Source organism: Canis aureus, chromosome 10, assembly GCF_053574225.1.
Source record: "Canis aureus isolate CA01 chromosome 10, VMU_Caureus_v.1.0, whole genome shotgun sequence".
NCBI lineage: Eukaryota > Metazoa > Chordata > Mammalia > Carnivora > Canidae > Canis > Canis aureus.
Window position 1 is genome coordinate 53225018 of NC_135620.1, and position 23146 is coordinate 53248163.

A 23146-nucleotide genomic window follows, 5' to 3' on the forward strand; every position below is an offset into this window, starting at 1 on the left:
ACAAAATTAATAAAAGCAAAAGTTGGTTCTTTGAAAAGAAAAAAATCAACAAACCTTTAGTTAGACTAGCCAAGAAAAAGGAAAGAAGATACAAATTACTAAATAGAAATGGAAAGGTAAACTTCACTACAAATTTAGAATAATTAAAAGGGTCATAAAAGGAATGATGTAAACAACTTTATGCTAATAATTTGGATAATTTATAGAAAACAGACAAAATCTTAAAAAGACACAAATTACCAAAACTAACTCAAGAAGAAATGGAAAGCCCAATTAGACCCATAACAAATAAAGTTGAATCAATAATTTAAAGTCCACAAATAAAATCCTAGATCATTTCAAAGGCCAATTCTATCAAAATTTCAAGAATGTGTAATACTAATCTTTCACAAACTCTCCAGAAAATAGCAGAGGAAGAATCACTTCCCAATTTATTCTGTTGGGTCAACAGTACCATGATACAAATATATCCAAAGAAAAAATCATAAAACCAATTTTCTTCATGAATACAGACACAAAAAATCCTCAACAAAGTAAGAGGGAACTGAATCTAGCAAAATATAAAATGAATTAAACAATATGGTAAAATGGAATTTATCCCAGGAATATGAGTCTGATTTAACATATAAAAATCAATTAATATAGTACATCATGGTAATACGAAAAAGGACAAAACCTACATGATCACCTTAATAGGTGCAGAAAAAATTCAAAAGCTCCAACAGCAATTCATGAAAATTTTTTCTTTTTTAAAAATTAGTTACAGTTTATTTGGCATGTAAAAATAGTTTGCAATTGGGAGCTCTCAAACTAACAGGGAATGAGACTCAAAGGTATACTGTTATAAAAGGATGTTTATTATTTTCAGTGGTTTATTATATCACTAGATATAATAATTGAGGATTGGTTAAAAGTGACCACCTCATGCCAGTTTGGGGGAACAGCTTGAATTTTATCTATGATTTGTAGAGCAATATACAAGAAGTGGCCCAAGGTAATTTTTACTTATTTTGCAGAATAGGCTAAGGTTAGATACAGTCATTTTCCTAATAGCATAATCAGAATTATCTCCTCATTATCTATTCTAAAATCTGTATTATTATATATAGAAGTCCAATCTCCATAATTTGAGGAAAATCAAACTGTGTGATTTTCTCACAGAGTGAGTCTACAACATGCTCTAAATTAAGTCCAGTACCATTAAGGTGTTTTTTTTTTAAGATTTTATTTATTTATTCATGACAGACACAGAGAGAGAGAGAGGCAGAGACACAGGCAGAGGGAGAAGCAGGCTCCATGCAGGGAGCCCACCGCAGGACTTCATCCCAGGTCTCCAGGATCACACCCCAGGTGAAGGTGGCACTAAACCACTAGGCCACCCCGGCTGCCCCCATTAAGGTTTTCTTTGTATAGGGACAGATTGCTAGTCATGAAATTTGAGTGGTTATGGGCCATCCTTTGGCTTCCAAGCCTCCCCCCAGTACTAGATTAACTAGTCATAAGTATTAGTTCAATGGCCAAGGGATGGATACCAATCCTTCTCGTAAAGCCATTTTCCTGTCATACATACACGTATGGGAGCTAGTCCTAATATTAACTGAGAATCTTCCCAAGCTTTTGAGTGGCTACATAACCAGCAACCATTTTGATTAGTAAAGGAGGGCATGCATTGAGTGGCAGGCTTTAGTGAGTAGAGAAAATCTCGAACAGAAAAAGGAACATGAGGGGCTCCTGAGTGGCTCAGCTGGCTAAGCATCTGCCTTCAGCTGGGGTCATGGTTCCAGAGTCCTGGGATCAAGCCCCACATGGACTCCCTGCTGAGCAGGGAGTCGGCTTCTTTCTCAGCCCCTCCCACCCACTCATGCTTACTCACTCTGTCTCTCCGAAATAAATAAAATCTTTAAAAAAAGGAATATGAGTATGAATATTTTGTGTTCATCTGTAAAGCAGTAATATCACAATAATTGTTATAAAAAATGAGTTCTGGGGAAAAGACAGAGAATCTAATAGAATCTTGTTCTGTGATGTTGGGTGTAAGCTATCTGCTTTGCCTTATTGTCTGCTTCCAGGGAAGTTTGGTGTGTTGTTTTTTTTCCCCTGGAAATTCCTAATTTTAAGTTTGCCATAGGTTGACAAGTTCAATAATCAAGGTATAGGGAGAGTTCTCTTTAATTGTGAGTCATGACCCAAGAATTTAACTGCTGTGTGAAAAAATAGAACCTGATGGAGCCCTTTTTCACCAAGGTTCAAGTACTATTGTGAAAAAATTTTCAACAAACTAGGAAGAGAATTCCTCAACTTGATAAATGTCTTTTATGAAAAACCTATAGCTAACATCATACTTACAGCGATTATGAAATACTGAGTGACTTCTCCCTAAAATCAAGAGCAAAGCAATGATATCTGGTTTCACCACTGCTATGTAACATTACACTAGAGATTCTAGCAGTACAACTAGCCAAAAAACAAATAAAAGGCACCTATGTTGGAAAGGAAGAAGTAGTACTATCTTTACTAATAAATAACATGATCCTGTGAGGAAAAAAAATTCTAGGTAATCAAAAAACAAAAAACTGGTAGAACTAATGTTTGTTAAGGTCATGAGATCAATACACAAAAGAGAATTTGCATTTCTAAATACCACCAATGAGTCATCCAAAAATCAAATTAAGAAAACAACTCAGGAATTTAACAAAAGAAATATAAGAATTATACACTGGAAACTATGAACCACTGCTAAGAAAAAGAGCTGAATAAACTGAGAGCCATTTCATGTTCATAGATTAGAAGATGAAATATTATTAAAGGGCAATTCTCTCCAAATCAATAGATTCAGTGCAATCCCTATTAAAATACAAGCTGTCTTTGTTGCAGAAATTGACAAATTGATATTAAGTTATATGTGAAAATTCAAAGAACCCTAAATAGAAAAAAACAATTTTGAAGATGAACAAACTTGTATTTTCCCAGTTCAAAATAATATTAATAGCATGATATTAATATCTATTAATCAATGGCATGATATTAGTACAAGCACAGCCATCTAGACCAATAATACAGAATTGATAGTCCAGAAATAAATGGTCAAATAGCCAAAACCTTCAGAAATTAATCCAAATGTCCATCTGCTGATGAATGGATAAACAAAAACCATGGCTTCATACAATGAACTTACTAGAAGGCAATAAAAAGGAAAGAAGTAGGGATCCCTGGGTGGCGCAGTGGTTTGGCGCCTGCCTTTGGCCCAGGGTGCAATCCTGGAGACCCGGGATTGAGTCCCGCATCAGGCTCCCTGCATGGAGCCTGCTTCTCCCTCTGCCTGTGTCTCTGCCTCTCTCTCTCTCTCTCTCTCTCTCTGTGACTATCATAAATAAATAAAAATTATTAAAAAAAAGGAAAGAACTATTACATGCTACAACATAGATGAACCTCAGAAACATGCTATATTTAAATATCCATTTGTATCAAATGTCCAGAAAAAGTAAATCTACACAGGCAGAAAGTAGATTCACGGATGACTGGAGTGAGGAGTGGAATAACTGTAAATGGGCAAGAGGGATCTTTTCCTAATGGTAAAACTACTCTAAAACTGACCTATGCTGATGGTTACAAAATTCTATAAATGTACTAAAAAACACTGAATTGTACACTTAAGTGGAATCTATGGTTTGTAAATTAATTCTCAATAAAAGAGTTAAAAACAATTGCTGAATGACTGTATAAAGAACATGAGAGGAAGAGATCTTAATCTATATATCATTAATTATGTTAAATATAAATAGTATAAACACACCAATTAAACAATAGACATTGTCAGACTAAATAAAAATAATAATCAACTATACACTATCTACAGCAAATCCACTTTATTTTTTTTAAAAAGATTTTATTTATTCATGAGACACACACACACACACACACACACACACACAGAGGCAGAGACACAGGCAGAGGGAGAAGCAGGCTCCATGCAGGGAGTCTGATGCAGGGCTTGATCCCGGGACTCTGGGCTCATGCCTGGGGCCAAAGGCAGACGCTAAACCACTGAGCCACCCAGGAATCCCCATAAATCTACTTTAAATAACAAGTTACAGATAAAGAGTTAAAAGATGGAAAAATAAATATCATTGGAAACCAATTAAAAGAAACATGGTGTACCTATATTAATATCAAAGTAGACTTCAGAACAAGGACCATTACCAGGAAAAAGAGCCACATTATGTAATAATAAAAGAGTTAATTCACAAAGGTAGCATCACAATCCTAAAGGTGTACGTATCTAACAACAGATGTTCAAAATACATACAGCAAAAACTAGTATTTCTAGAAGTCAAACTCATAAGTATACTTGAATGCTTAAACACTGCTCTCTCAGTAATCAATAAGTAAATACAAAATCAGTAAAGAGAGAGACCTGAAGAACACTGTCAACCAACTTGACCCCAGTGACATTTACAGTGTACTGCAGCTAACAAAAAATCTTTTTAGAGAGGACTTAAGGAAGGGATGACTGGGTGGTTCAGTCAGTTGAGCTTGTGACTCTTGATTTCAGCTCAGGTCATGATCTCAGGGTTGTGAGATGGAACCCCGAGTCCAGCTTAGCACTGGGCACAGAATCTGCTTAGGATCTCTCTCTCCCTCTCCCTCTGTCTCCGCCAACACCCCACCCTGAATCAAAAGCACATGTGCACACACTCTCTCTCTCAAAGAAAGAGCACTTGAAAGATTCACCAAGGTAGACCATATTTCATATTTCCAGGCCATAAAAGAAACTCTAATAAGTTTAAAGGAATTGAAATCATACAGAGTCTTGGACTACAATGAAATAAAATGGAAATCACTGACAGAAAGGTACCTAAGATTATCCTAAAATAACTGGAAATTAAACAAGACACTACAAAGAACTCATGCATCAGGGCATAAATCTCAAGGGAAATGAGAAAATACTTTTGAATTGAATGATAGTACGACGTATCAAAATTTGGAGATGTTTACATTAATAAAGAAGAAAGTTCTGAAATTAATGGTGACCATTACACAACACTATGAATAAACTAAACCACTGAACTGCATTTTTTAAAGGTGGGTTTTACAGTATGTGAATTTTATCTCAATTTAAAATCATTAAAGAAAATAAATATCTCAGTACAAAAATCTAAGATTCCCCCTTAAACTAAAAACAGAAGAGCAAACTAAACCCAAAGAAAACAAAAGGAAGAAAATAATAAAGAGCAGGGTTTTCTTTTTTTTTTTTTTTTAAGATTTTATTTACTTATTTGAGAGAGAGCGTGCACAAGTGGGGAGAGAGGCAGGGCTCAATCTCAGGATCCTGGGATCATGACCTAGCTGAAGGCAGGCATTTAACCAACTGAGCCATGTAGATACCCCAAGTGAAGTTTTATAAAAAAATTACAAATAGAAAAATAGAGAAAAATCAATGAAAACAAAAGCTGATTCTTTGAAATGATTGATAAAATTGACAAACCTCTAGCCAGACTACCAAGAGTGGGGGAAAAGACACAAATTACTAATATCAGAAATAAAATAAGGGACACCATTACAGATCCTACAGATGTTAAAAGGATAATGAAGAAACGTTATGAATAACTACATGCCCATTGTATTCATTTTCTACTGCTGCTTAACAAATTACCACAAACATACATAGTGGCTTAACACAACACATTTACTACCTCACACGTTCTGTGGGTTAGGAGTTCATGCTTGGTTTAGCTGGATGCTTTTTAGGGTCTCATAAGGTTGCAATCAAGATGTTGGCTGGGCTGTGTTCTCGTATGAGGGTTTGACTGGCACAGTAAGCAGAATAATGGTTCTCCAAATACGTCAATGCTCTTATCCCCAGAACCTGTGAATATGTTACCTTACATAGCAAACAGGCTTTGAAGATGTGACTAAATGAAGATTGTTAAAATGGGAGATTATTCTGGATTATCTAGGTGGGCTCAATGTAAATATAAGGGTCCTTATAAGAGAAAGAGGCAGGCAGGGAAGTCAAGAGAAAGAGATATGACAATGGAAGAAGTCAAGGTGATATGATGTGAGAAAAATATGACCAGCCATTGCTGGCTTGGAAGACAGAGGAAGGGGCCACAAGCCAGAGAATACAGGTGGCCTCTAGAGGTTGGAAAAGGCAAGGAATGGATTCTTCCCCGCAACCTCCAGAAGGAATTCAGCCCTGCTGCCACCTTGATCTTTAATCTCATATGACTCATGTACGACTTCTGATCTTCAAAATTATGAGATAATAAATTCGTGTTGTTTTAAGCCACTAGGTTTGTGGAAATCTGTTAGAGCAGGAATAGGAAACTAATATTAAGAAAGAAGAAACTTCCAAACTCACTCAGATTGTTAATAGAATTCATTTCCTATGGCTGTAAGACTGATGGCCCTGGATTCTTGCCTATTAGGTGGAGGCCATCCTCACCTTCTATAGAGTCTTAAACTGATAAAGAACTTCTGTAAAAAACCTATAGTTAACATAACTTAATGTTGAAAAACTGAATGTTTTCCTCCCTAAGATTGGATATCTTCTCTTACCACCCCTATTCAACATCATCCTGAAATCCTAGCCAGTAAAATAATGAATGAAAAACAAAAAGCAAACAAAAAGAAAAAAAAAAGAAAAACAAAAAGCATACAGATTGGAAATACATAAAACTGTTTCTTTTCATAGACAACATGATTGTCTACATGAGAAACCTCAAGGAATCTACCAAAAAAAAAAAAGAAAGGTCTATAACTAATATATGAGTTTATCAAGATCACAGGATACAAAAGTAATAAAAAACCAATTGTATGTCCCTATACTGGCAATGAATAATCGGAAATTGAAATTATGAAAACTGCACATAAAACATCGAATATTTTAGTATAACATAATATGTGCAGGATCTAAAACGCCAATAAAAGAAATCAGAGGAAACCTAAATACATTAAGAGATATACAATGTTCATGAGTTTGTAAGAGTTAATGTTATGATGACAATTTTCCCCAAACTAATCTAAAGATTTAACACAATTCCAATTAAAATTCCAACAGGATTTTTTGTACAAATCAACAAGCTGTCTCTAAAATGTACATGGAAAGACAAAGGTACTAGAACATCCAAAGCCATGGTGCCTGAGTGGTTCAGTTGGTTAAGCCTCAGTTAGTTAAGCGTCTGCTTTCAGCTCAGATCATGATCCCAGGGTAAAAGATGTTCAACATGATTAGTCACTAGGGAGATCAAAACCACTCTGAGGTACCACTTATATCCACTACAATGTCTATAATGAGAAAAAAAACTGAAAAATAACAAGTGTTGGCGAGGATATAGAAAAATGGGAATTCTCATACAATATTGCTGGGAATGTAAAACGGTTCAGCCACTGTGGAAAAAAGTTTGGCAGTTCCTCAAAAAAAATTTTTTTTTCAGTTCCTCAAAATTAAACATAGAATTACCATATATTACGTGGTTCTGAGTTTCAAATTCCTGGGAGAGACTATGATAGCACCAATTTGAGTGTCTACCTCTGGATCAACTGACAACAGCCAGGGGTGAGTTGCCTTAGTCTGAGAAGGCCACGGAGATCTTATCCTTGTGCTGTAGAGCCACTCACAGCAAAGGGGAATTGTGTGCTAAGTAGTTGCCCCAAGAGATACGTATTATAAGCAAAAAAGGTGCACTGATTACCTTCCACTGAAGGTCACCATCAGATTATGGAAAGTACAGAATAGGATTCAGTGGCATTCTGATTATCCTCCCCACCCCCCCAAGCTCCTCAATATCCCAACAGATTTTTTTCTTTCTAAGGCTTAAGAGAAAACACACTCATTGTCACGTTTATATTTTAAAATTGTGTTTGACCCTGGGACACCTAGGTGATGCAATTAAGGGTCCGACTCCTGGTTTCAACTCAGGCCACGACCTTGAGGTTGGCAAGATTGAACCCCGCATCAGACTCTTTGCTCAGCACAGAGTCTACCTGAGATTCTTTCTCCTTCTCCCTGATCCTCCTTCTGCTGTTTCAGATAAATAAACCTTTTTTATTTTTTTAAAGATTTATTTATTCATTTATGATAGACATGGGGGGGTGGGGAGACACAGGAGGAGGGAGAAGCAGACTCCATGCCAAGAACCCAACGTGGGACTCACTCCCAGGACTCCAGGATCATGCCCTGGGCCAAAGGCAGGCGCTAAACCGCTGAGCCACCCAGGGATCCCCTAAACCTTTTTTTAAAAGTAAAAACTTTGACCTACTGACAGAAGATCATATGCATTTTCATTCAATCTTTTATCTAAAAGATAACACTTTTAAATGTTTATGGTGGTCTTTAACATGCAATTACTTTCTCAAAAACTCGTAGGGGTTCCCTATAACCTACCATATTAAAATATCTAACTATTTAGCATTCTTTATCAAATAGCTTCTCTCTGCCTTTCTGAACTCCTTATTTATTAAACGTTTGTTGAGGGTCACCTGGGTGGCTTAGTTGGTTAAACATCTAACTTTCACTCACGTTACGATCTCAGGGGCCTGGAATTGAGCCCTTCATTAAGCTCCACATTTGGCAAGGAGTCTGCTTATCCCTCTGCCCTTCTCCCTGCTGGTTCTCTCTCTCTCTCTCTCTCTCTCTCTCTCTCTCTTTCTCTCTTTACCTCTCTCTCGCGCTCTAATACATAAAATCTTTTTTTAAAAAACCCATTTGTTGAATAAACAATGATTTCTTCCTTCCAGGAACTAACATGGATATGCTGTCATTAAGATTTGTCAATCTAAATGACAAGAACTTATGGACATAATGGCATCGAATTTCCGAACTGAGATCATCCTAGAATATTTATGGCATATGTTTCGTATAATTAAAAAGTAAGGAAAAAAACAGTTGAAAACATAATCTCTATCTTGCAACAACAGTTCTGTGTGGTACACACTTCATTCCAGCAGTCTTTGACCCTGTCTTGTCAGAGTCCTGGCTGCCCCCCAACCCCGACATACATTGTTCACCCTCACCTTACTTCTTATTTTTTAAAACATATATATTTATTATTGAAGTACTGTTGACATAGAATATTAGTTTCAGGTATACCACACAGTGATTTGATCATTCCCCCCTTTTTTAAAGATTTTATTTGAGAGGAAGAAAGAGCACAAGAGGGGAGGGACAGAGGGACAGGAAAAGGGAAAAGCACACTCCCCAGCAAACAGGGAGCCTGGCACCAGGCATGATCCCAGGACCCCAGAACCACAACCTCAGCCAAAGGCAGATGCCCAATGAACTGAGCCATCCAGGCACCCGTGATTTGACAATTCTGTACATTACTCAGTACTTGCCATGATAAGTGTAGTCACCATCTATCACCATACAACGTTATTACAATAGTAGTGACTATATTCCCCATGCTGCACTTTTCATCTCCATGATTTATTTATTTAATTACTGGAAGTATGTACCTCTTAAACCCTCTCACCTATTTTACCCATCTGCCCATCCATCTCCCCTCTGGCAACCACAAATTTGTTCTCTGTATTTATAAGTCTATTTTTGTTTGTTTCTTCACTCGTTTGTTTTTTAGATTCCACAACTGAGTGAAATCATATGGTATTTGTCTTTTTCTGACTTATTTCACTTAACATAATACCCCCTAGGTACATCCATGTTGTCACAAATGACAGCATTTCATTCTTTTTTATGACTGAGTAATATTCGTGTGTATGTAGTACATTTTATTTATCCATTCATCTACCAATGGACACTTGGATTGCTTCCATTTCTTGACTATTGTAAATAATGCTGCAATATAGGGCTATATTTTTAAATTAGTGTTTTTGGTTTTGGGGGGTAAATACCCAGTAGTAGAATTACTACATCATATATTTCTATTTTTAATTTTTTGAGGACCTTCATATTGCTTTCCACAATGGTTGCACCAATACACATTCTCACCAAAAATTTATGAGGGTTCCCTTTTCTCTACATTCTTGCCAACACTTGTTATTTCTCGTCTTTTGATATGAAGTGATACCTCAAAGAATGAGACTGGACCACTTTCTTACACCATACACAAAAATAAACGCAAAATGTATTAAAGATCTAAATGTGGGACATGAAACCATCAAAGTCCTAAAAGAAAACATAGGTAAACTCTTGGACATCAGTCTTACCAATATATTTATAGGTATATCTTCTCAGGCAAGAGAAATAAAAGTAAAGATAAACTAATGGGACTACCCCAAAACAAAAGCTTTTGCACAGCAAAGGAAGCCATCCACAACACAAAAAGCAACCTACTGAATGGGAGAAAATATCTGCAAACCATTCACCTGAAGGGCTTAATAACCAAAATATATAAAGAACTTCTACAACATCCAAAAAATAATCATAATAATCTGATTTAAAATGGGCAGAGGACCTGAATAGACATTTTCCAAAGAAGACATACAGATATGGCCAATAGACACATGAAAAGCTATTTGACATCACTAATCATCAGAGAAAGGCAAACCACCTTACGTCTTCTTTTGCTATTCGTTAGGCCTTGAAATGCTATCTTGTGCATCGTCATTCTATTCTGTGCCCCTCATTAGGAGAAATACAGTAAATCCTCTTCAAAAAGTTTGCACTTGGGACACTAGGGTGGCTCAACAGTTGAGTGCCTGCCTTCGGCCCAGGGCATGATTCTGGAGTCCAACGATCGAGTCCCACATCAGCCTCCCTGGATGGAGCCTGCTTCTCTCTCTCTCTCTCTGTCTCTCATGAATAAATTAAAATCTTTAAAAACAAATTTGCACTTGGGGCACGTGAGTGGCAGTGGTTAAGTAGAGTCTGCCTTTGGCTCAGGTTGTGATCCCCGGGTCCTGGGATTGAGTCCCACATCCTCTTCGCAGGGAGCCTGCTTCTCCCTCTGCCTGTGTCTCTGCCTCTCTCTCTTTGTGTGTGTGTGTGTGTGTGTGTGTGTGTGTCTCTCATGAATAAATAAAATCTTAAAAAAAAAAACTTTAACCTCTTCATACCCGAAACAATCCTTATAGTAAAAAGCTGTCTTTTCTGAACATGAGAAGAACTTTGTGTGTACTTTTTAAGAAATAAGAGAATTTGATAAATTCTCATACTGCTTGTAATACTTAAATATCAACAATAAGTTAAATGACCATTGTGTTCTCCTTAATCCAAGCTTCTTCATGAGGTTATCTGTCTCTCTCCTTGGAATTCCCATTGCATTTCATTCCTCTTTTGAGCATAATTCACTGTTTTATATTATGGCTCTCTGTCAATGCTTACTTCCTCTATGAGATTACAACTCCTTCTGAGATAGTACTGTGTCTTAATCTTATTTGCACTCCTTCTGGTTCTCAGCACAATGCCTGACATACTATAGATGCACAATACACAGGTGTTTTTGAATGAAGAAAAAATTAACCACAAGAGGTTTCTATGGTGATATTATTACAGCTTTTTTCTTCCATATAGGCCTGTCAGCCTGGAAATAAAACACTTACTAAAAACAGTTCAGAGACTCCTATCTATGAAACTGTTTGTATGATATAATTCTGAACAAGGTTAGGGGCTTCCAAGCTACAGAGAAAGCTGTCTGCTCTCTTGTGTTACTTTTAAAGCAAATAAAAAGGTTCCTGAGATATAAATACTAAGTCTAGAACTCCATATATTAGTGAAATAAATGCTAAGTCTAGAATTCCATATATTAGTGGTTACTATCCTTTTTCTTAGTGGCAGTACGGTAAAATAGGAACTGGGGTCTGAACTCAGAATTTAACATCGGGCTCCCTGCATGGAGCCTGCTTCTCTGTCTGCCTGTGTTTTTGCCTCTCTCTCTCTCTCTCTCTCTGTGTCTCTCATGAATAAATACATAAAATTTTAAAAAAAGAGAGATAGAGAGAGAGAGAAAGGGCAGCCCGAGTGGCTCAGTGGTTTAGCGCCTGCCTTCAGCCCAGGGCGGGATCCTGGAGACCGGGATCAAGTCCCACATGGGCTCCCTGCATGGAGCCTGCTTCTCTCTCTGCCTGTGTTTCTGCCTCTGTGTGTGTGTGTGTGTGTCTCATGAATAAATAAATAAAACCTTTTAAAAAAATGAATTCAGAATTTAAGGATTTCAATCTCAGCTCCACCACGTATTAGCTTCGTGACCTTGCAAGTTGTTTAACTTCTCTGTGCCTCACACAGTACAGTCCCTCAAAGGAATGGTATAAAAATTCATGACTTGATATATTTAAAGTTTTTAGAATAGTACCTGGTTCTTTGTTTAGAAGTGATAGCATACAACACCCAAGTGCTGATTACTTCAACTGATGAATCACTAAATTCTTACTCTGAAAATAATAATACATTATATGTTAATTAAATTGAAATTTTTTTTTAAAAAGGGGGTTAGGAATATGTAGTACTAACTATATTGCTCTTCTATTCCCTATTGATAAGTTCCAAGATGTTAAGGACAAAATGAGTTTTGTTTTTATCCCCTATTACCCGCCTAGCACAGTATGTAACAAATAGTAGACGCTTAAAAAATGACGCGAATTGTATTGGAAACATGTATGAGTCCACAAGAAAATGAAGGTGTGTTGATGTAAATGAAATTGCAAAGGGTTCTTGGCATATCGTTTGCGTATCTTCACTTATTTCTTTATAGTTAGTTGTTAGGTGCTTTATGACTTGATCTTTTTCTTGCCCTCTTCAGAGCATGCACTTTGGTGTAATGCATGTTATATCCCTGAGGACTGCTGGCCTCCTCACATGCTGGCTATTCAAATAGTCTGAGGGATGAGGCTGCGGCAGGCAAAAGTGGGTTACCTTACAGTACTGCCTGCTGCTGGGGATGGAGGACCAATAACCTCAGAATACAGCGCACAGGAACAGCTGGGCCAGCAGAGCAGTCTGTGAAGGCTCATCTGGCCACTCCGCAGTGGGGCACTGCCAAGGTGAGCGCCCTAACGCGCGGGTCGCCCGCCCGGAGGCCCTCACGCTGCAGCAGGGTCTGGCGACGGAGGGAAGGGCTCCGGCCAAGGCCGCCTGGATGAGTCATTCTCACCTCCCCAGGCAGGTGCGGGTGGCCGGACGCGCCGCCTCGGCTGCCAGGAGCCGGGAGCCGAGAGCCGCCGCCGCGGAGCCCCTTCCCGGGACGCCTCCTCTGGGCCAGCACTGACCTTGCCGCTGGCAGCCCGACTGCCGAGAAGACCCGGCGCCGCAGAGCCGGACACTGGTCGACGGTGCCCACTGGCACCCGGACCCACAGGTGTCGGAGCCCGCCGCCGGCCTCCTGCGCTGCCTCAGCGCCTCCTCCCCACGCGAGGTCGCCAGCCGAGCCCCGAGGGCCGCGGCACGAGGCTCAGGAGCACTGGGCGGGGCGCGCGCCCACCGGCCCGCGGAGGTCTTCTCGCGCGGGCGCACGCGCCGCAGCCGCGCGGGGCGGGGGTGGGGCGGGTGGGTGTGCTTGGGGCGCGCGCGCCGCCGCCGCCGCCGCCGCCGCCTCAGCCTGCTGCTCCGCCTGCGCCTCCTGCTCCCGGCGCTCGGCCCCAGCACGCCGGCTCCCGAGCGGCCATGGGCGGCGCGGGGTCCGCAGTGTAGAGTCCGCCAGTCCCGGACCCGCGTCCCGCACCCTGACGGTCCCGGTAAGCGGGGGCGGGGGCGGCGGGGACTCGGCAGGCACCCTAAGGGACGAGCCTGCGGGCCGCGGACAGCCCTTTGGGGACTGTGAGGTGTTGTGTGGGAGCAGCCCCTAAGGGAGTCCCTGTGTAAGTGGATAAACCCCGAGGGTCCCCGCCTCTGCCGCTGGGAGAGTCCCGGAGGCGGTTCGGGGAGCCGCCCCCACGGAGGACCCCTGTGTGAAGGGGGGACTCCAGGGCTCTCTCTGAGGAGCAGCGTGAGGGGCACTGTCCCCGCAGAGAGACCAGACCGTCTGTAGAACTCGCGGAGGCCAAGGGTAGTCTCTGGTGCTGTCTCAGTGGAAGACCATTTGAGAACATAGGGGAGCCTCGGGAGCCTGCGCGGTGGAGCGGGACCGCACAGAGGGAGGACTCCTGTGTGAAGGAATACCTTAGGCTGAGCGCTAGAACCGCCGCAAGGAATGAATCTCTGACTGGAAGGAGAGGAGGCTGCTACGGGATCTAGGCCAGGAGTAACTTCCCCATATGCACCAAAGGAATTTGGCCTTGACTTTTCTAGGGGTCAGTGTGCCCGAAGTTGTGTCCCTCCAAGGTGGTTGAGGGGCTGCTGCCTTTGTCCATTCCTTCCCGCAACCCCGTTAGAAATTTATTCTCCGCGGTAGCCCAGATTGGCTCCAGGCTGGAATTTGTGGAGGCAGGAACTTCTCTTAGAGCAAAGGGCATAGGGGAAGGGAGGACCACTGAGGCCTCTGAAGCAAAGATGGGAGACTTGAGGCCCTGGGCTCGACTGTCCATAAGCAAGCAGTTAAGATGAGGTGGAGTAATTGATCCTGGCTGGTCCTGGAAGAGAAAGCCCTTTGAACGGAGGAAAAAGGATGCATGAGATATTGAGCTCCAGTGTTTAAACATGTAACTCTTCTAACAACCTTGTGATATTATCCCTTCAGTGATAATGAAACTGAGACTCAGAGATTTTAAGCAATTTGTAAAAGGTTACAGAGGTTGGAATCATGAAATATGTTTTTTCAGATTTTATTTGGGAAGAGATATCAAAGAGAGACAGAAGCAAGAATTATGTTTGCTTAAGTTTAAGAGGTAAAACTATATAAAACTCTTAGAAGAAAAACGGAAATATCTTCAAAACCTTGGATTTGGCAGTGGTTTTTTAGGTATAACATCAAAAGCACAGACGAGAAAAAATAGAAAACTTGGACCTCCTCAAAATTTAAACTTTTGTGCATCAAAGGATTCACTGAAGAGAGAAAGGACAACCCATGGAATGGGAGAAAATACTTGCAAACCATATATCTGGTAAGTGATCAACATCTACTATGCATAAAGAACTACAAGTCAACGACAACAAAAACTACACTCAGTTCAAAAATGGAAAGGATGTGAATAGACATTTCTTCAAAGAAGTTACATAAATGCCTAACCAGCACTATTCTCAAAAAATAAAAAATAAAAAAGAAAAAACCAGAAAATAATGTGAAGATATGGAGAGATTGGAATGCTAGTACATTGCTAAAGAAATGCAAAGTAGTGCAGCTGCTGTAGAAATGTTTTATGGTTCCTCAAAAAGTTACAAAGAATTTTCATATGACCCAGCATTTCTACTCTTTAGTGTATATCCAAAAGAAATGTGGTATGATATGGAAACTGGCCAAATTACAAATTTGGTAGCTCTCTCCTGTGATCAAAGAAATGACCGATTTTGTTGTATTGGTTACCTGTCATCATTCCTGCTAACCCCAACTCAGTAATCAGGTTCCATCTCTGAGGAAGCACAGTGGATATGATGTGTTCAGGATTATACTGTTTCTAGAAACAAGTTCTGAAGAATTGGTCTTATTAGACCCTTCTGCTCCACTTTGAACTACAGAGAGGATACTGACACTGTGATCTCAAATAAACTCTTTGATTCCTTCAATCATCTTTGCAGCATTTCTTTAAGAAAGATTTATTCAGGCCAGCCTGGGTAGCTCAGTGGTTTAGCACTGCCTTCGGCCCAGAGTGTGATCCTAGAGACCTGGGATCGAGTACCACATCGGACTCCCTGCATGGAGCCTGCTTCTCCCTCTGCCTGTGTCTCTGCCTCTCTCTCTCTCTCATGAATAAATAAAATATTTTTTTAAAAAAGAAAGATTTATTCAGCTCTTGTGCTGTGTAAAGCAGTGTAAACTATTCTGATTGTTCCTCCTTCCTGAATCCAGACTATAGAAATGATCCCTGAAAGTATAGTCTTCCTCCTTCCTGAATCCAAAGAAAATCTGGAACTCCTATTTTTACCTGTGGAACTTACTGATTTGAGTTGTTTTCCCCACTTCCCTTCTCAGAGGTTTCTTTTACTTTATTAGTTTTCTATTACTCTGCAACAAATTACCATAAATATGGTGTTTTAAAATGGTACACGATTTATGATCTCACAGTTATGGTCTGACAAGGTGGCAAAGTATTGGCTGAGCTGTGTTCTCATCTGGAGGCTTGCATGGGGAAGAATCTTCCAAGCTCACTCAGGTTGTTGGCAGAATTCATTTCTCTGCAGTCATAATAACCGTGGCCCTGGATTCTTGTTAATTCTTAGCTGGAAACTACACATAGCATCTAAAGACCACCTACAGTTCCTAGAGGGTAAACGAACCCCCCCCCCCAACATGGCCACTTCAAGGTCTGTCCACACTCAAGAAGATGGGATTACACAAAGCACGAACACCAGGGAGTGGGAACATGGGGGAAGCCACCTTAGAGACTTCCTCCATAAAGAATACCTAGAAAAGGTTTAGTTTGCTCTTATTTCTTCCATTTTGTTTGGCTAACGGGGCCTATTCTATTTTCTTGTCTCTTTGGGATTTACCACCCCTTTGCCCCTGGTGTCTGAAGTTTTTTTCAAGCCCTTCTCAAATTACCACAAATTCCTCAACATGAATGTTGTCTCTATGATAATATCTTCTATCTCTCTTTTGTTCTTTGATAAGGACACAGAAAACCCCAGTTCCACTTATCTGCTAAAGAAGTACTCATTAAGCATAAATAGTGGGGTATTTCTGAATTGATTTTTTTTCTTTTTCTTTAAAAAATATTATTTATTTATTTGATAGCACAAACAAGGGGGGTGGTGGGCAGAGGGAGAGGGAGGAGCAGGTTCCCCACTGAGCAGGGAGCCTGCTACAGGGCTCCATTTCAGGACCTGGAGATCATGATTTAGGCTGCTTAACTGACTGAAACACCCAGGTACCTCAACTGATTTCCTTTTTAACCTGGATGTCTCTCCTAGGACTTCTTTCACACATGGAAAGCAATTTTATTTTTCCAAACCATTCATTTATTTCTAACATTGCTAGTTATGGTTGGGAGAAACAACCTACAATGGGCTCTTAGCATTCCTGAATGTTTTTACTGGGTATGTCAAGAAAGTAGGGCACTGTTTTCCAGGCCATTTCTTGAAACTGTATTTATAACAAGCACCTTGAAAGAAGGCAACATCTCTCCCTGGACAAAGATCAGACTGCTTTTTCTTCCTATAAAAGGGGTGGGCCAAAAAAAAAAAAAATTAAAAGGAGTGGACCCCAAATCTTAGCATTCCTCTCCTGTAACACAGACTACTGTAAGTAGGCATCTGTCATAGATGTATCTGTCATATATGTCACTTATTTTTTTAGAGATTAAAACTGATTTTATTGATTTCTGAAGCACCTCGTGCATATTTTGGAGCTTGCAGCCCTGAACCAAGCCCATCTCTTGGTCCTCAGGCCAGACTGAATATAGACATTGGGGAAGGGGACACAAAGAGTGGTGGGTATATACCTGAGTTGTGAGTGTCCACCTAAGAGTTGTGATCTGTTGGGTGAAGATTTTGGGTTGGTGAATTCCTGCCAGAGCCTAAGCAGTGTTTGACAACCTCTAGGATGGCCGAGGTGCAGAGGAGTCCTATACTAAAGGTCCTGGTGCCTGGTGTTGAGAAGTGAGGAGGTAGGGGATGAGGGAGGTATAATGACTTGCTTCAGCTTTACCTCTGCTGATGAGTTCCTTGTGCATATACCCTTTCGTCAGATTGAGATTCTGGAGGAGGGGGAGAAGAAGTGTGCTAGTTTATCCTACTCTCACCCAGTGTCAGTAGGTCCACTATATTTTTAGGACAGGCACCTAGGCCAGGCTCTGAGATACAGCTCCTAGGTATGGTTGTTGCAAGTGTTGGAAATCTCCAAACCTCTTCAGCCCCAGGTCCCAGGCACATTTGCTTCTGCCTGGATGGGGGATCCAAGGCCACAGATGCTCCCAGCTTGACAGGAAGGAGCCAGGGAAGGGTATAGCGGGAATTTCAGCTTAGAGGCTGGGTTAGTCCCAGAGGACTGGGCTGGGCCCTTGCACACTTTTCTGTTTAACAAGAGTCAAACAGCCTGGGTACCTAGCTGAACACTGAGCACTACAGGGACATCCTGCCCTGATGACTATGCAGGTGTTACTGAAGGAACTATGAGTTCCTGGAGTGCAGTTGACTCATATTGTCATAACTATGTGATATTTGTGCATCTAGTGCAGGTACAGGTGTAGCTATGTATGGTTTAGGTAACTGTGCTTAGAATAGCATTGATATAGTGGTTACAGATTGGAGGTAGACAGTGGTAAGCATAAGGCAAAGTATAGATTTTGGGGGTAATTGCCACCAGTATTCCCTTGAAAGGGTGTGTCCGTCTGCTTTATTCTTCCCTTAGAGTCTGTGTCTGCTGAGGCTGGGGGTCAGGACCCTGCAGTAAACTGAGGACACTCCTGGGGATGAAGATGGGTGTATAGGTGAGGGATGGGGCTGCTGAAGAGGGCAGTGGATTCACGGCTGACCTTGTCATTTCTTTGAAAGCCCACGGCCAAGTTGTTGAGACCAGGGGTATGCATGTGAAACCAGGACTATCCTTAGTAAAGCACAAGCATGGGACAGGAATTATAAAACAGAGTTTATTTTATTTTTATTTTTTTATTTTGTTTTCTATTTAATATTTATTTTTTATAAATTTATTTTTTATTGGTGTTCAATTGCCAACATATAGAATAACACCCAGTGCTCATCCCATCCAGTGCCCCCCTCAATGCCCGCCACCCAGTCATCCCCACCCCCCTCCCACCTCCCCTTCCACCATCCCTGGTTCGTTTCCCAGAGTTAGGAGTCTCTCATGTTCAGCAGAGTTTAGAGGAGGGAAAGAAAGACAAGCCTGGTTTAAGGTGTGGCCTAGGCGGCTTTATGGAGGAGAGCAACTTTGGGGGATGAATTTGGACCGCATTTGTGTTTGTCGGTCTGTATCTGTTTGCAAGGGTGAAACCTGTGTTTGTGTCTGCCTGTGTGCTGTGGCAGTGCCTGCTCCAGCATGTCTGACTCAGGGTGTTCTTGAGTCTATGCAGGTGTGTTTCCTGGGCATGTCTCTGGGCACTATTCTGAATTAGTTTTGGAGTGGCCTCATTGAATTTGTGTCTTTGTGTTTGTGTATCTGTGTGGCTGGATATCTGTGTCCATGTGTCTCTATGTGTGGGATTTGGCTCTGGCCTCTCACTTTACCCTGCCCCTCTCCCCTGACACTCCCCAGCTGCCAGCATCATTTACCGCCAGCATCATTTACCGTCCCGCTGTCTGGATTCCCACGGGTCCAGCTGCCTGCCCAGGGTCCTTCCCCCGTGGCCTCTGTAACAGGCCTGACCTTGGGGCGATACACTCTGGAAAGCCCCCAGTATGCTCCTTGCCTGGCCACAGACCCAGAGAAGCTACCGTCGAGGCGGGAAAAGGGGGGCAGTTGGCAGCATCCGCCCCTCCTTCTGGAAATGGAGATCTCCCTCTGGCACCTTCCCAGGCCCCCTTTCCCTCCCCATGCTCTCATCCAGACCAAGTATTCAGGGTCCTGGCCTCGCTGTCTCTGGGGATAGGAATAAACAGTCCTCTGCAGGCCCAGCCAGACCTAAAGGGATCTGGTCCTCTGTGTCCCCCAGCACCTTACATTGTGTTCATTCCTCATACCCCACCTAAAGTCCGGGCTGTCTTCCCTTCTTTCCTCTCCCTGCATCGGACACAGCAACCATTCTTGTTCTTCATTCTGTGACAGCCCTGGCCTCTGCCATGGGCCTCTGAGCCCAGTGGAACATTAGGCTTTGGATGGCTGGGAAAGAGAAGAAGCCCAGCCCACTCTCACATGGTGCAGGAAGTAGCATCTGTGGGGTTTATTCCTGTTCTCATTCTGAGTTCACTGCCTTCCCTGGATGGGCCGTGGTAAGCAGGTACGGAAATGAAGCAGTCATGGTCTCTATCCTCTAGGACTCAATGTTTGACAGGAGAAGTGATTTTGTGGAAAAGCCACTCTCCTGCACTGCAGTGGTCAGTTGCCTGAAATTCCCTCCATAGAATTCTCAGGTGCCCTCTGCAGAGATTAAGGGAAGGGGTCCATGGGGTCCATGGGTTCCCCATGACACGTTACCTCAGAGCGCCAGAGGTGAACTCCAGGGTTCCCTAGCAAGCACTGATATATTCCTAGCATCTACCACCAATTCTGGAGTAGTAAATGCTTGAGTTTCTGTAAAAATTCTGATTTTTACCTCTCTTGAGCCTAGGAAAACTGGAGGGTGGGGGTTGTGCTAGGGTTATGAGATGGGATGAACAAGGCTTCATCCCTCAACAGCATCCTACATGAGTCACGGGCTCTGACCCCTGTCTTCTCTCAGCTCTTGACTTTGCTGAAAACTGAGAATCTTGAAGGTGTTTGTTCCAGCTCATCTTTATACCCTCAACCCTTTGTTGTAAGACCTTGGTCAGCACTATGAACTCACACTGCTCTGGGACAGGTAGTAGTGTTAGGGGACCATGGGAAGGACCTGCTCCACCTAAGTCAGGATGTGTGCACATTAACCTTGTCTTCCCACATGATGCTGCTGTGATCTTTTCTGGGTCATTCTCTTCATGCCGAGTCCTCCCTCATGTCTCCTTGTTCTGTGGCTGTCTGCCTAACTTCCACTAGGCAGGGAGGATGTGCCTGTCATAAGATCTCCTTTGGTCTTTGGGGATGCCTTAGGAAAACACCTGGAGGTTGTTGGCTCAACAGACCTGGGCCTTATATCTTCTCACCTTGGGAGCCACAACGGGGGCTGGTCCCCCATCTCTTAAGCACAGAGTCATCATTTAGAGCAGGGACACATTCATGTTTCTTCCCATCCTGGCTTTTTTCCCATCCTGCTAGCAGTAGACATGTTGTGCTAAGTGCTAGGGTCCTATCGTGGACGAGAGGCCTGCCATTGCCTCTTGGTTTGATGGATGTTGAATTTCTTTAGGAATCAATGAAGTAGAGTCATCCCACAGTCCTTCATACTGTATCATAGGGAGACTGCAGCATTTCTTACACTTCCTCTAGCTCTTGGCTCATGTGGGAATGCAGAGGTTTCACCTTCTGAGAAATGTGAGGTATCCAAAACAGAGGTGCATCCCATCTACTCAGAGCAACCTTTTTTCCTGCCTGCCAGTTCTCTCCTCCTACCCTTTAAACATATCTAGTCTTTGAACATTAAAATGCTATACCTGTCCTCTTTGTCTCTAGCCTCATGCACTAGGCTCCACACATCTAGAACTTCCCTGAAATCTCTCCCGCCATTCTAATCATCTGAGAGCATTGTCATACACATAATCAGCAGAGGAAACACCTTTTTCTGATGACTGGATATGGACTGTTAGCGATGAAACATCAAAATGACACCAATGGTTTCAGACTGAACGGACAAGAGGAAGTGCCATTAACTGATGTGGGAAACACTGCAATTGGAATAGGTCTGGTATGTGTGATTGGGTGGTGTTAAGGGGGCAGGGAATTAGGATTTCACTTTTGAGATGAATATTGGACAACCATGTGTATATGTTTGGGTTTTTAAAAAAGATTTTATTTATTTATTTATTTATTTATTTATTTATTTATTTATTTATTTATTCATTTATGAGAGAGCATGAGAGAGCACAAGTTGAGGGGAGGGACAGTGGAAGAGGGAAAAGCAGACTCCCCACTGAGCACAAAGCCTAACTCAGGGCTGGATCCCAGGACCTTGGCACCATGACCTGAGCTGAAGGAAGATGCTTAACTGACTAAGCCATCCAGGTAGCCCTGTATAAATTGTTTAGACAGTTTTTTTTTCAAGATTTATTTATTCATGAGAGACACACAGAGAGAGGCAGAAACACAGGCAGAGGGAGAAGCAGGCTCCATATAGGGATTCTGACGTGGGACTGGATCCTGGAACTCCAGGATCCTGCCCTGGGCTGAAGGCAGGCGCTAAACCGCTGAGCCACCCAGGGATCCCCTGATTAGACAGTTTGGTCACACAAGCCTACTCGGTAATGATCTCTATAGAGGTAAAGCCTGTCTTTGGTGATTGTTTTGTCTGGCATAGTTCCTGACACATATCAAGTACACAAATATTTTAATTGTCAAATGCAAGATGCCTCTCAAGGTCATTTTTATTGTGGCCTTTTTATGTGACCCTCGAGTCCTTTTCATCAGCTGAGTACTTCCTTCTATGGCAGGACCTCACACACCATTGTGCTCATCACATTGATGTAATAATTTATCTGCTTCCTCAGTCCAGGTTTGGATTCAAGTCTATTAAGTATTGCCATGCACCAACCACTATCCTAAGCCCTGGGGATATGAGATTCTATTGTAATTTTTTAGGAGAGAAAGGGTGAGAAACTAAATCAGAAGCAGAGGCAGTAAACATAGAGGAAAGGGGCAACGTGAGGTTCTATAAAAATTAGAACCAGTGACTGACTTGATGTATGGTTTGTGCAAAAAAGTGGATGTATAGTGATATTCCCTGACATTAGAAAGGAGTTTGATGGGGCAGAAGGTGTTTGGAAACTTTGAATTAATTTGCATTGTCTTTGGAGCAAGATGGAGCTTCCTTCTATCTATTGGCTATACAGTTGAAGCTCAGAAGAAAGACTAGAGCAACAAAGTGACTTTGGGAATCATCAGTATATTAACAGCAATTGAGGTTTGGGTATGGATATACAGTTCTTCCCCTTTCCCAGATAAGCTGGGGCTCGGAAATATTAAGTAACTTGTCAAATGTCAGAGTTAGGATTCTAACTGATTTTTTTTTTTCACATTCCATTCTTGTGACTTAGGCCTTAAAATCTGCATCCTTTCTAAGGGTCGCACATTTGGCTTGAAAATGGTAAAAACACATGCTTGAGGATTTTGTAATGCTTTCCTTGTGTTTTGCTGCCCTTTATTCATGTTTATTATCTTTCTCTGAAATCATTCTCTGGTCTGAAATTTCAGTCAGAAGTTTCCTTCTGAAGGAGACCCAAATTTTTTATTCATACAGAACCTTATATTGAGTGGAATAAGCACAACCTTCAGCTATGCTGTTCTGTTGTAGCCTCCTTAAGGGTCAGGATTCCAGTCCTCCTTCCACGGGCACCATTGCCTGCCCCAACTCAGTTAATGGAGAATTAGGACAGGTCCATTCACACCTCTTTGGGAGGTCAGGGAATATTAATCTGATG

General features: G+C 41.7%; 1 protein-coding gene and 1 long non-coding RNA gene across 5 annotated transcripts in view; one reads left to right on the plus strand and one right to left on the minus strand.

Annotated features, from left to right (window-relative positions):
- Positions 1-13368, minus strand: part of LOC144322410 (uncharacterized) — a 30109-nt gene extending 16741 nt beyond the window's left edge. The window contains exons 1-2 of one of the 2 annotated variants that reach the window (XR_013388060.1): positions 13165-13368; positions 12252-12330 (exon numbers count right to left, since the gene is read on the minus strand). This is a non-coding gene — a long non-coding RNA (uncharacterized LOC144322410). The remainder of the gene's footprint in view (positions 1-12251; positions 12331-13164) is intronic. The other variant, XR_013388061.1, reaches the window with a different exon arrangement.
- Positions 13369-13471: 103 nt separating this feature from the next.
- Positions 13472-23146, plus strand: part of PHF24 (PHD finger protein 24) — a 165526-nt gene continuing 155851 nt past the window's right edge. For 2 of the 3 annotated variants that reach the window (XM_077912381.1, XM_077912380.1), the window contains exon 1: positions 13472-13629. The gene's annotated coding sequence lies outside the window, so the exon portion shown is untranslated. The remainder of the gene's footprint in view (positions 13630-23146) is intronic. The other variant, XM_077912382.1, reaches the window with a different exon arrangement.